The sequence below is a fragment of the Hemitrygon akajei genome, chromosome 12 (assembly GCF_048418815.1).
Source record: "Hemitrygon akajei chromosome 12, sHemAka1.3, whole genome shotgun sequence".
Taxonomy (NCBI): domain Eukaryota; kingdom Metazoa; phylum Chordata; class Chondrichthyes; order Myliobatiformes; family Dasyatidae; genus Hemitrygon; species Hemitrygon akajei.
In genome coordinates, this window is record NC_133135.1 from 40,573,825 (window position 1) to 40,586,423 (window position 12,599).

At 38.9% G+C, this 12,599-nt stretch overlaps 1 protein-coding gene across 3 annotated transcripts in view; it reads left to right on the forward strand.

The window, feature by feature from the left end:
• Positions 1-12,599, forward strand: part of tmem69 (transmembrane protein 69) — a 32,279-nt gene continuing 19,680 nt past the window's right edge. The window contains exon 1 of one of the 3 annotated variants that reach the window (XM_073062968.1): positions 1-94. The gene's annotated coding sequence lies outside the window, so the exon portion shown is untranslated. Of the gene's footprint in view, positions 95-566; positions 830-12,599 lie in introns of those variants that run through there. The other 2 variants (XM_073062965.1, XM_073062966.1) reach the window with 2 other exon arrangements.

Consider the following 12,599-nt stretch of genomic DNA (forward strand, 5'->3'; position numbering starts at 1 on the left):
TCAATGGGTTCCACATTTGCCTCGTCAGATTTCACAGCACACACAGAACTGCAGAGAAAACAAAGTCATCTTGAACCCATGAGATTATCAGGTGGTAAGATTATCAGAAAGTAATTAAACGAAGTTCTCAGAGCACCCTGAAAACCTATTAATTTCCTGTCAGGTTGGAGCTATCAATTTCAGAATGTTGGTTATGGGAAGATGAACAATGTTGCATGCTCATCAGAAATGACTAAGTGGAACTTAGGCCTCATTGCTGACGATGTGGTCCAGAATGAAACACAAATGTTTATTTACATGTGCCCCCAGAGGATTCGGTGTTTTTTGTCAAGAAACTGTTGGCGGTACTTTTGAAATGTTCACTGTTTGTCGTGCCTGTCTAAAAAGGGGTACAAACGGCATGGATCACAATTTTCCAGTAGTCATGAATTTTGTGACGGGAATCAGCAGAATAAATATTAATCGGAGAATATTGAACTGAAACACATGCGTTTGTGTGACTGTTTTTTTTTAAATTTATTATATTTTAATGCAAAGATAAAATCACCGGCACTTTTAAAATACTTTTCCCTTCCACGAAGAAATAGAATTGAAATTCCCTGTCATTCAATTTATGAACAACTACTTATCAAATCAAACAGTTCACGGCCGAGTGACTCCTGCACGCCCGGAACAGAACTCTGATGCTGGTGCCGTTGGCCGGTCACTTGATCTGGACGGGAACTCCTCGCTTGCTCTGATATTTGCGTGGGTCGGATTGGTGTTTTCATTTTGCATATTATTTAATTCTGCGCTTTGGATAATTGATCGTGTCTTTTTGACGGCGGAGGTAAGGATGTGCGTTTTACCATAATCTCGATCCCGATCAAGGAGAAATTTGCGACACCCATCAGCTGAGCGCTGCTCATGGCCAATAAGGGATCGGTAATACTCACCTTCCATGACCACACAAGCAATTGGGTGACCCAGGACAGATCAGTTATGTGCACTAGGTGAGCACAGTAACGGCCAGAGGGTGACTCACTGGTTGAAAGGAGACCTTGGCTTGAAAGAACTAGGTCTCGTCCACTGGCTGAGTACCAGAGAATGCAATATATGGTTAGGGAAAGGATCAGAATCAGGTTCATTTTCCGTAAGGTATCGTGAAATATGTGGTTTTGTACAGTGCAAGACATAACAATTACTATAAGTTACAATAAATAGTGCAAAAGTAAAATAGCAAGGTATTTCATTCAGAAATGGCAGAGGGGAAGAAGCTGTTCCTAAAATGTTGAAAGTGGGGCTTCAGGTTCCTCGAACTCCTCCCCAATGGTAGTATTGAGGAGAGAGTATGGCCCAGATAGCGAAGGTCCTTATTGATGGATGCCACCTTCTTGAGGAACCCCCTCTTGAAGATGCCCTTGCAGGGGAGGGTTTTGTCCGTGAGGGAGTCAATAAGCCTCTGCATTTGCTTTTGATCCTGCATATTACAGTCTCTGTACCAGGCCGTGACGAGACCAGTCAGTATGCTCTCCACTATACATAGGTGGCAATTTGCTGGATTTAGAAACAGCAGTAGACAGTTTGGCCTTTTGGACTGAATCAGCCATATCAACCCATTGAAGAATAGTCTGCAAGTATCTGGAAGGTACACTGGTGAAATATGGAAAACAAACTAGTCTTGGGTTGCATGAGAAGATGAGAAAAGGTGGTGGCAGGACAAAATGAACATATGTTGGAAATAAAACTGGTAGATTGCTTATCATTGTCAAATGTTCCAAGGTACAGTGAAACAGTCTGTTTTGCATGTAATCCATACAGATTATTTCACACTTCAAGGAAAAAGCAATAACAGAATGTAGTGTTAACAGTTATAGCAGTGCAGTGCAGGCAGATAATGTGTAAGTCCATAACAAGATAGATTATGAGGTCAAGACTTCATCTTATTGTTCAATAGTCCTATGATGTCTGGTGATACATGGTTTTAGGCCTTTCTGTCTTTTGACCAAATGGAGTGGTGGAGAAGGGAGAATGTCCAGGCTGGCTGTTTGTCCAAGGCAACGAGAAGTGTGGACAGAGTTCATGGAATGGAGGGTTGGTTTTTCATGATGCCCTGAGCTATGTTGACAACTGGCTGCATTTTTTTTTTTGCAGTTTCAGGCAGAGCAGTTGCCATACCAAGCTGTGGTGTACCGGGATAGGATGCTTTCTAAGAAAGTAGAGGTGTTGACGTGTTTTCTTGGCCATGGTGTTCACTTGGTTGGATTAAGTCTGGCTATCAGTAATGTTCATTCCTAGGAATTTGAAACTTTCAGCTCTCTTGACCTCAGTACTGTTGATGTAAAAAGGAGCATGAACACTGCCTGCCTTCTTGAATCAGTGGCCAGCTCTTTAGTTTTGTTGATACTGAAGGAAAGGTTGTTGTTGTGACATCATCTCACTTGGCTCTCCACCTCTTTCCTGTATTCTGACTTGTTATTTAAGATTCGACCCAATGTGCTGGTGTCAACTGCAAACTTGTAGATGGAGTTAAAGCAGAATCTGGCCACTCAGTCATGAATGTAGATGGAGTAGAGTAGAGGGCTGTAGATGCAGCCTGGTGGAGTACTATGGTGAGAAAACCCCAGGATTGTCATTGTGATAAAGAATCAAGTTCTGCTGTAGATTATCCTTCTGAAGTTTTTTACAATATTTTCTCATCACTTGTACTGCTTCATTTGCTGAGTATTTTCTACAACTCTAACCTGCATTTCACAGCTTCTGCAAATCATTAGGTTTGCTTTCTCTCCTCTAACTTCCTACATTGAACGCCACATAAGCCATCACATGGCTTCCACAGTAGTTAAACGTCACACAATTATCGTCTGGCCATATCAGAATCAGGTTTATTATCTCCGGTATTTGACGTAAAATTTATTAACTTAGCAGCAGCAGTTCAATGCAATACATAATATAGAAGAGAAAAAAAAAGTAAATCAATTACAGTATATGTATATTGAATAGATTAAAAAATGTACAAAAAAACAGAACTACTGTATATTAAAAAAGTAAGGTAGTGTCCAAGCATTCAATGTCCATTTAGGAATCGGATGGCAGAGGGGAAGAAACTGTTCCTGAATCACTGAGTGTGTGCCTTCAGGCTTCTGTACCTCCTACCTGATGGTAACAGTGAGAAAAGGGCATGCTCTGTGTGCTGGAGGTCCTTAATAATGAATGTTCCTTTCTGAGACTCCGCTCCCTGAAGATGTTCTGGGTATTTTGTAGGCTTGTACCCAAGATGGAGATGACTAGATTTATGACCCACTGCAACTTCTTTTGGTCCTGTGCTGTAGCACCCCCAACCCCATAACAGACAGTGATGCAGCCCGTCAGAATACTCTCCGTGGTACATTTTCAAAGTGTTTTTTTTTGTTTTTTTAAAAAAATTTTTTATTAGTTTTCCAAAACATTTTACAAATTAAAAACCCCAAATCCCAATGAGGAGCATTAATACAGTGCAAAATTAAGCATACAATAACAATATGCTACAAAGGAAGAGAATTTAACAAAAAAGCACCTAAATTAAAGACAAGTAAGCTTAGTGCCCTCCCCAAGCCCCACAACACAAGAAAAAAAACAACAACTCCAGACCAACCACAACACAATATAAAGAGTATAAGTCAGGACAGTCAAACTCCCAGACTGTGAATACACTTAGCAACAGAGGATAATAATGCCTACTACCAGAAAAAAAAAGGGAGCTGAAAGCAAGGGACCGAAAAGAAGAAAAAAAAAGAAAAAAAAAACCCTAGTCAAGAGGAAGGTTATGAAAGTACTCGATAAAAGGTCCCCAGACCTTATGGAACTTTAGATTCGAATTAAGAACTGAATAATGAATTTTTTCGAGGTCCAAGCAGGCCATTGCATTGCGCATGAGTGGGCGGGGCAACATCTCTCCATCTAAGGAGGATCAAGCGTCTCGCCAGGAGAGAGGCAAAGGATAGTATTCGGCATTTGGTCGGACCCAGACATAAATCTGTCTCGCCCCAAAAACCGAACAGAGCAATTAAGGGGTTTGGTTCTAGGTGCTGATTCAGAATACCCGATAATGTAGTGAAGACATCTTTCCAGAATTTCTCCAAGCTAGGACAGCACCAGTACATATGGATGAGAGAGGCCACGCCCCTCTTGCATTTATCACAGAGCGGACTAATGCCAGGGTAGAATCGAGATAGTTTAGATTTAGACATATGGGCTCTATGAACAATCTTAAACTGTAAAAGGCAATGGCGAGCACAAAGAGAGGGTGAGTTAACTGATTTGAGAACTGAGTCCCAGCTCTCCTCGGATAAGGAGATATTTAAATCCTGCTCCCAGGCCATTTTAATTTTATCCACAGGGGCCCGTCGTAAGGCTGCTAGTTTATCTCAGATAATTGATATTAAACCTTTACCTAGTGGATTAATGGAAAGAAATAGGTCCATAGCATTTTTCGCAGGCATTTCAGGAAAGTTAGGAATTAAAGGAGCAATAAAGTGTCGGATTTGGAGATATCTGAAAAAATGAGTGTTAGGCAGGTTGAACTTAACAGAGAGCTGCTGAAAAGAAGCGAAGCGATTATCCATTTTCAAAGTTTTTGAGTGTAATTGTTGACATACTAAACCTCTTCAAACTCGTAATGAAGTACAGCCGCTGCCTTGCCGTCTTTATAACTACATCAATTTAGGATTGGTATGTGTTCCTTTGTCTTAACCCTTCCTGAAATCCACAATCGGCTCTTTCGTCTTACTGACATTGAGTGCCAACTTATTGCTGCAGCACCACTCCACTAGTGGGCATATCTTACTCCTGTACGCCCTCTCGTCACCACCTGAGATCCTACCAACAACGGTTGTATCGTCAGCACATTTATAGATGGTATTTGAGCTGTGCCTCGCCACACAGTCATGGGTATAGAAAGAGTAGAGCAGTGGGCTAAGCACACACTGCTGAAGTGTGCCAGTGTTGATTGTCAATGAGGAGGAAATGTTATCACCAATCCGTACAGATTGTGGTCTTCTGGTTAGAAAGTCGAGGATCCAATTGCAGAGGAAGGTACAGATGCCCAGGTTCTGCAACTTCTCAATCAAAATTGTGGGAATGATGGTATTAAATGCTGAGCTATAGTTGATGAACAGCATCCTGACATAGGTGTTTGTGTTGTCCAGATGGTCTAAAGCTGTGTGGAGAGCCATTGAGACTGCGTCTGCCGTTTGTGGCAATAGGCAATAGATTGTGCCACAATCTAATGTGGCAATAGGCAAATTGCAATGGGTCCAGGTCCTCACTGAGGCAGAAGTTCAGTCTAGTCATGACTAACCTCTCAAAGCATTTCATCACTGTCGATGTGAGTGCTACCGGGTGATAGTCATTAAGGCAGCTCACATTATTATTCTTAGGCACTGGTATAATTGTTGCCTTTTTGAAGTAAATGGGAACTTCATCCCATAGCAGTGAGAGATTGAAAAAGTCCTTGAATACTCCTGCTAGTTGGTTGGCACAGGTTTTCAGAGCTTTACCAGGTACTCTATCAGAACCTTTCGCCTTTAAAGACAGCCTAACGTCAGCCTCTGAGACAGAGATCACAGGGTCATCAGGTGCAGCCAGGATCTTCACAGCTGTAGTTGTATTCTCCATTTCAAAGCATGCATAGAAGATGTTGAGTTCATCTGGTAGTGAAGCATCGCTGCCATTCATGCTATTGGGTTTCTCTTTGTAGTAAGTAATGTCTTGCAAACCCTGCCCAAGTTGCCGTGCATCTGAGGTTGCCTCCAACCTTGTTCAAACTTGTCTCTTCGCCCTTGAAATAGCCCTCCGCAAATCATACCTGGTTTTCTGGTACAGGCCTGGGTCACCAGACTTGAATGCCATAGATCTAGCCTTCAGCAGACGACTACCTTTAGGATGTTTCCTTTGCACCATTGTCCCTCCTCAGCCACTCTGTAACTTTCAACTAACTTGTTTTGTCTTTTTCCCTGTTCTTGCAGAAGAAGCTGTTTCCCATCCTAGTTCTTGTCCTAATGCTGTAGTACCACCTGCCTGATGGTAGTGGGTTAAGCAGATTGTTGGACGGTTGGGAAGGATCATTGACAATGTTAAGAGTCTTGCGTATGTAGCACTACTGATAAATATCTCTGATGGGTGGAAGAAAGACTCCAGTGATCCTCTCAGCAGTCTTCACAATCCAATGAAGGGAATGGAGATCATATGCCTTACAATTCCTACACCTGTCGGTGAGGCAGCTGGTCAGGATGTTCAATGGTGCTCCTAGAAACATTGGCTAAAATGAAGGGGTAGGAGCCACACTCACTACAATCTCCTCAGGAAGTGGAGACCATGCTGTGCCTTCTTGGCCAAAGAGGAGATGTTGAGGGACCAGGTGAGATCGTTCGATATGTGCACTCTCAGAAACTTGGTGTTCCAAACTCTCTCCACGGAAGAGGCATGTATGTGCAGTGAGGAGTGGTCAGCCTGCACCTTCATAAAGTCCACAATCATCTCTTTGGTCTTGTCCACACTGAGACTCAAGTTGTGTTTGCACCATTCCATTAGCCAAAGCATTATCCATCATCAGGGATCCCCCAACACCCGTGTTGTGCTTTCCTCTTGCTGCTGCTATCTAGACTCAATCTATGGACTTAATTTCAAGGACTGCCTTCATCTCATGTTCTGGATATTTATTGTTTATTTATTTATTATTATTATTTCCCTTTTGTACTGGCACAGTTTGTTGTCTTTTGCACACTGGTTGTATGCCCAGATGGTGGGGTCTTTCATTGATTCTACAACGGTTTCTGGATTTATTGAGTATGCCCGCAAGAAAATGAATCTCAGGGTTTAAAATATTGACGTATAGGTACTTTTACAGAAAATTTACTTTGAACTTTACCTTCTTTCTGTCTCAACATCATCATTAATGAGGCCAACCACTGTGGTATCATCAGTGAACGATAATTTGGTTTGAACTAGATCTCGAGGTGCAGGTATGTGTCAGCAGCTTGAAGAGCAGTGGGCTAAGCATGCAGCCCTGGGGAGCACCTGTGCTGTGTACTGGAGCTAGAAATGTTTCTGCCAGTGCAGACTGACTGTGGCCTTTCTGCCAAGAAGTCCAGGATCCAGTTACAGAGAGAGGTGTTGGAGTCCAACAAGGACAGTTTATCCGCCAGCATCTGAGGGGCGATGATATTAAATGCCAAGCTGAAGTCGATAGACAGCATCCTGGCATATTAGGCACCATTTTCCAGGTGGGACAGGACGAAATGGAGTGCAGAGGCAATAGCATCATCAAGTGGTCTGATTTGAGCAATAAGCAAACTGGAAGGGGTCCAATGTAGCGGAAGAAGGTATCTATTATTGAGGTCAGTGCCACTGGACAGTAGTTGTTGAGACAAGTTACTGTCGGCCTCTTGGACACTGGGATAATGGTGGCTGCTTTGAAGCCCTTGAAGGGACAGTGGACTGTTCCAGAGAGATGTGAAGATGTCTGTTAAACCTCTGTTAACTGGGCTTAGCACCTGACCAGGTACTTTAGCAGGCTCCGCAGCTGTATGCGGGCTGACCAGAGCAGGGGTCTTTGTCACAGAGTGCCTGCTCCTTCAGAAGAAGGGGATCTTCCTCACCAGCACGTTATACTGTGCATCAAATGAAGCATAAAAGACATTCAGCCTATCAGGAAGAGAAGCATCACTGTTATTGATGCGCAGAGCGGACTTGCAGTCTGTTATGGCCTGAATACCCCACCACATGCGCCTCATGTCACAGAAATGGTTGTATGTTCTCTGTGAATAATCCTGTTTTGCCTTCCTGATGCTGCACAGTTCTTGCTGACCTGAGAGCTGCCTTATCCCCCAATCTAAAGTCAGCTTCCCAGTCTGTCAGCCATGTCTGTTAGCCATGGCTTCTGATTTTCCCGAATATAGATGTGTTTAATAAACAGCGACATCCGCAATGCAGTTCTCTATGCAGCCAATCACAGGTTTTGGATATTAATGTGATGACTGTAGGTAGCTGCCTCCCTGAGAACTTTTCCTGTCTGTAATCATTGTCATTCTCACTGATTACCAGTGTTGTCAAGTCCATAATCTGCTGTGTTTGGAAATATTTATTCAACTGACTGAAATCATGAAAAGTGATGTATCTGACCACACATTAATAAATATAGGTTGGTGTTTAGGTTGAGTCATCTCATTATAAAACTTATCATATGTGCTCTTTTCATCTGCTGGCAAACAGAGCCTTCCTACAGAGTTTTTAAAGAACTTTGATTCTAATGACTCATTCACACACTCTCTAATAATGTATAACTACAATTCTACTAGCCCTGCTTCTTTTGCTTCATGCCATTATTGTTTGTCCATCTCAATGCATGCACCTAAGTCATTCTGTTTATTTTTCACTTTGATCATTGTGGATTTTTTTTTATTTTGTGAGAAATCAAATGAACTGCGAATGCTGTAAGTCTAAAACATAGAATGCTGGAAATACTCAGCAGGCCAGTCTACATCAGCAGGAAGAGAAACAAAGTCCACCCTAATGACAAAGTTTTCATACTTTTCCCATGTGTATCATAATTACTCAAGAATTGATTACTTTTTCATTGATCAGCATTTACTTACAAATGTTATGGATTGTAAATATGACTCTATTACTATATCTGATCATGCACCTTTGAAGTTATCTATTAAGATGACGGATTCATATATTAGCACTAAAGGTTGGAGGTTTAATCCTGTTTTACTGCAGGACTCTGACTTTGTCAACTTTATTAAACAGCAAATTGATTTGTTTTTCTCAACAAATTCTACAGCAGAGATCTCTAGTGGAATTTTGTGGGATACTTTTAAGGCATATATTCGTGGACAGATTATTTCATATTCTGCTGGAGTTAGGAAACAAACTAATTCTAAAATATTAACATTAGTTGATAAAATTAAGGCAATTGACAAGATCTACTCATTGACCCCTAGCAAAGAACTTTATAAAGAAAGAGTGGAACTTCAAATGGAGCATAGTTTACTATTATCCTCCTCGATTGAAAGTCAGTTAATTAAATCGAAAGCTCAATTCTATACATATGGAGATAAGTCTGGTAAATTACTAGCTAACCAATTGAAAATTGCTTCGGATAAGCGACAGATTACTAGGATTCGCAAACAAGATGGTACTCTGACGATTGATCATAAAGAGATAAATAAAGCCTTTCAAGATTTTTATAATTCCTTATATCAATCAGAATGTACTAAGGACTCTTCTATAATGAATGAATTTTTAAGGAAATTGAATATTCCAAAAGTAACTGTTGAGGATAGTGTATTTTTGGATACACCTATTACGGAGTCTGAAATAGAAAAGGCTATTTTTTCAATGAACTCGGGTAAAGCTTCGGGTCCAGATGGTTTTTCTGCAGAATTTTTTAAATCCTTTTCTTCCATACTTTCTCCTTGGCTTTGTAAAATTTTTAAAGATGCATTAAGTATAGGCAAACTACCACAATCTTTTTATGAAGCTTCTATTTCTTTAATTCTTAAAAAAGATAAAGACCCTACTGAATGTGCATCCTATTGGCCTATATCTTTGCTGAATACGGATTTTAAAATTTTTAGTAAAATTTTGGCTATTAGATTAGAAAATATATTGCCTCGGATTATTTCTGAGGATCAGACTGGATTTATTAAAAATCGCTATTCATCTTTTAACATTAGAAAATTAATTAATATTATTTATACCTCTTCATTTAAAATACCAGAATGTGTCATCTCTTTAGATGCCGAAAAAGCATTTGATAGAGTCGAATGGTCATATTTATTTAATACATTGCAACATTTTAATTTTAGTTCAAAATTTATATCATGGATTAAATTAATATATCATAAACCTTTAGCTTCGGTCTTTACCAATAATCAAAGATCCCCTTTCTTTCAATTATTTCGGGGTACGAGGCAAGGTTGTCCTTTAAGTCCTTTATTATTTGACATTGCTTTAGAACCCTTGGCTATAGCCATTCGTGAATCACCCAATATTTTAGGTATTACCTGTGGGGAGACGACGTATAAGGTATCATTATATGCGGATGACTTGTTATTATATATATCTGACCCTGAAAGATCTATTCCTGCTATTTCTTCTTTGCTTGCTCAATTTAGTAATTTTTCTGGTTATAAATTGAATTTTAATAAGTGAACTATTTCCATTAAATATGCATGTTTCAATTTATAATCATGTACCATATAGAATTGTTACAGATTATTTTACTTATTTAGGTATTAAAATTACTAAAAAACATAAAGATTTATTTAAAACTAATTTTTTACCTTTAATAGATCAAATTAAGCAACTTGCTAATAGGTGGTCCCCACTATCTTTGTCTTTGGTAGGCAGAGTTAATGCCATTAAGATGATGATACTACCTAAATTTCTATATTTATTTCAAGCATTACCAATTTTTATTCCTAAATCTTTTTTTGATATGGTTGACTCTAAAATATCTTCGTATTTGTGGCAGAATAAAAATCCTAGACTAGGTAAAAAATATTTACAGAAGCCTAAGAAGGAGGGCGGCTTGGCTCTACCAAACTTAAGATTTTACTATTGGGCAGTTAATCTACGGTATTTGATATTTTGGACACAAGAATCGACTACAGTTGCTGGCCCACAATGGGTAAATTTGGAATGTAAATCTGTGCAAGATTTCTCATTGATCTCAATCTTAGGATCTTCACTTCCTTTTTCGTTACTCAAAATGAATAAACAGATAACTAATCCCATTGTCAAGTATACATTACGAATCTGGTTTCAATTTCGTAAATTTTTTGGCTTGAATAAGTTTATGTTGTCAAGTCCTATAATATCTAACTACTTCTTCCGACCATCATCTATAGATCAAGCTTTTCTCTTATGGAAAACAAAAGGTATAACATGTTTTTGTGATCTGTTTTTGGATGATAACATTATGTCCTTTGAACAGCTATCTAATAAATATAATTTATCTAAAACCCATTTTTTTAGATATTTGCAAGTTAGAAATTTTCTGTATAATGAATTAAAGTCTTTTTCGAAAGAATGTCCATTGGACATTACAGAAAGAATTTTAGCTCTCAATCCTTGTCAAAAGGGCTTAGTAGCTATCATTTATAATATGATTATGAATGCACAGCCAGATGTATCAGAAAAAATTAAGAAGGAATGGCAGGAAGAATTGCATTGTCCTATATCTACTGAGCAATGGGAAAAAATTTTATCATTGGTAAACTCATCCTCTATTTGTGCTAAACATGCTCTAATACAATTTAAGGTTGTACATAGAGCTCACATGTCTAAAGATAAACTTGCTCGATTTTATTCTTATGTTAATTCAACCTGTGATAGATGTCATTCTGATGTTGCTTCATTGACCCATATGTTTTGGTCTTGTCCTTGTTTACAAAACTATTGGAAAGATATTTTTAATATTATTTCAAGAGTTTTAAATATTAATTTCCAACCACATCCTTTTACCGCAATTTTTGGTCTACCAATGATAGATAATAAGCGTTTATCCGCTTCATCCCAACGAATGATTGCATTTGTTACATTAATGGCTAGAAGATCTATTTTACTGAATTGGAAAGAAATTAACCCTCCAACTGTATTTCAGTGGTTTTCTCAAACTATTTCCTGTTTGAGTTTAGAAAAAATTAGAAGTGTGGTTTTTGATTCTTCAGTTAAATTTGAGGAAACTTGGAGACCATTTATTCAACATTTTCATATGAATTAAATGGTCTGATCCTGAACCTTATTGTTACTATCCTGAATTGTGTGGATGGAGGTTCGGAGTTATCGGCACTACTGTATGTATTTAACATTATGCAATTGCCCATGTTGGTTAGTTTTTTTTTATTAGTTTTTTTTTTAAAATTCTCTTAGTTTTTTGGGGTTTTTTTTTCTTCTTTTTTCTCTTTTTCTTAATTCCTTTACATTAATACTATGAGTTTGGGAGACTTTATATATTGATTAATACATATCTGATTGTTTATTTAAACTATTAATTGTGTACTCTCAAATATTTTGTACTCATATTTTACTTATGTTTTTCTTAAAATTAATAAAAAGATTTGAAAAGAAAGAAAAGAAAGAAACAAAGTCAATGTTTTACATCAGTGACCCTTTTTTGGAACTGAGGGAGTGACCGTTGTATAGTCGCTGTGCAAGCTAAATCTTTTCTTCACACAGCAGAGGACAACTTTCATGGTATTGTTAAATTATTGGTCATTGTTGGAGTGGGGCAGTATTAGAGAAGTCTGGCTTTGGATCAACAGGCAAAGACAGGAAGAGGTTTTAAGTAAATTTATGTGTTTTTTTTTTGCTTTCTTTCTCTGTTAGTACATAGCTGTGCACTGAATGTTGATCCCGAGTTTGTGGTATGTTCTTTGTGTGAGATGTGGGAACTCTGGGAGACCTCCAATTTCCCTGATAACGACATTTATACGAAGTACATCGAGCTGCAGACTCTTATAGACCATGTTAAGGAACTGGAGCTGCAGCTCAATGACCTTCAGCACCACACAGGAGAATGAGAATGTTATAGATTGGAGCTACAGGGAGGTGGTCACCCCTAAAATGCAGGA